Here is a 1,919-nt window from a genome sequence, read left to right on the forward strand (position 1 = left end):
AGGTTTAATTTTCTTTTATAAGTTGAATCTGCCAAAAAATTGAATTTTTAAAACCCAGATCTGCTAACCAGATGAACAGTTCGACTGATAACTTTTGAGCCGAACCTCTGTTTTTTTGAAATTATTCCTAGGTTCGGCTGATAACTTGTCAGCCGAACCTAGCTATAATTTCAAAAAAACAGAGGTTCGGCTCAAAAGTTATCAGCCAAACTTCACTCAGAAACTGAATCATCCACTAGGTTCGGCTTGAAAAATTGAGGTTCGGCTGGAAAATTGTGTTCGACTGGAAAATTGAGGTTCGGCTGAAAATATTGTAAAGTCGCATTAGCCGAACATAGTGTTTCTCTAAATCATACACTAAGTTCGGCTCAAAATTAATACTGCAAGATCAGCCGAACTGATCTTCAGAAAACCCTAATTTCATCTTTAAAATCATATTCTACCGATCAAACAAAATAAAATCAATCAAAAACAAGATGGGTTTGTTACATTCTAAAATACATCTAAGAGCAATTGAGATTTGGATTTCGCATTCCAACATCGCTCACTTCGATTCGTGTTTCCTTTGTTTGATTAATTTCTTTATTGAATTGGAGTCCTAGATGTTTAAGTTTAAAGTTTATTTTGATTTTTAATTTTAGATTTTTGAGGATAAGGGAACTATGACAAATTCAAATTATTTAATGATATATAGGTAATTACACTACCTGTAGATGCCCTTTATAAACCCACCCTAGATAATATAATGGATGAGTATGCCTAAAAAAAAATGAGTATGCCTCAAAATAGGTTTCTTAATGGATATATAGCTTGTTTTGCTGTAAAGCTGGAGAATCACTAGAACATTTGATGTTTCATTGTAAACACTCCAACAGTTTTCCGGGCTTTGCTGATTTTGTAAATATTCAACCCACATTAAGTGGAATTATGGCCATACTTTCCTCACAGATACGAACATTTGATTTCAAGTATGGGGTTTATGCAACAACTAGCATGCTTTATCATCATCTAGTTGGTTGATACACAGTGTGTTGATATTTGGGAGATTCTAGTGCTTTATTAGCTTTCTGTCTCACACTGTTTAAGCTGTAAGATACCGTAAAAACTAAAACCTAAAACCTATAGAAGCTGAAAAGAATGACTGGAAGAAGCATACCTTTCTCTGCCTTTTGGCTAAGATCAAGTCTAGTATATGTCCTTATCGGTCTATATTTGATACAAGACTTTCTATGCCCGTGCAGTTGATGCACGGGCTAGGTTTCTGAATTGGTGAAATATTCTTGTACTGTAATTCTTCTTAGAATGTAGTCAACTTTTTTCCATCCTATTGCCTCAGAAAAACTGATATAAAGAAGAAAAAAACAATACCTAATAAGCAATATCATTAAAAAAATAAAAACAAAAGAAAAAACATGAAGCAAAACCTGAAAATAGGGGTTAGAAATGATCATTAAGTGCTACTCAAAAACTGGATTGCCCAACAATTCTTTTGAAACAGTGAAGTCAAGAGAAACTTGAAACTTCCCGGACGAATCTTTTCATCGTATGAACCTGTCAATGCCAAAGTACCTGTAGTGATTTTGTTGTCCAATTTGCATGTAATAGGCCCAACCCGGAAACTTACACTTTGTCCACACAAATACGATGCACCGCTCTCATATGGTGACAACCAACAACAGATTCAATGTATAATTGTTATTGAAGATTATACAAACCATGATAACTATATAGGAGCATTTCGTATATAACAACTAAAACGAACATCTATACGCAATGTTGTTCCAGTTTTCAGATTCACAAGTGTGGCACAATGGCAATCCCCATAACTTATAATTACGCTATAAGAAAGGCACTAACCATTTCATTCAAAAACCTTGCAGCTACAACATATAAATGGCGCACCCATCTAGCATTACAGG

At 34.4% G+C, this 1,919-nt stretch overlaps 1 pseudogene; it reads left to right on the top strand.

Annotated features, from left to right (window-relative positions):
- The first annotated feature begins 1,152 nt into the window (after nt 1-1,152).
- LOC113319801 lies at nt 1,153-1,317 on the top strand (annotated as a pseudogene).
- Nucleotides 1,318-1,919: the final 602 nt, after the last annotated feature.

This window comes from Papaver somniferum, chromosome 10 (genome assembly GCF_003573695.1).
Source record: "Papaver somniferum cultivar HN1 chromosome 10, ASM357369v1, whole genome shotgun sequence".
Lineage (NCBI taxonomy): Eukaryota > Viridiplantae > Streptophyta > Magnoliopsida > Ranunculales > Papaveraceae > Papaver > Papaver somniferum.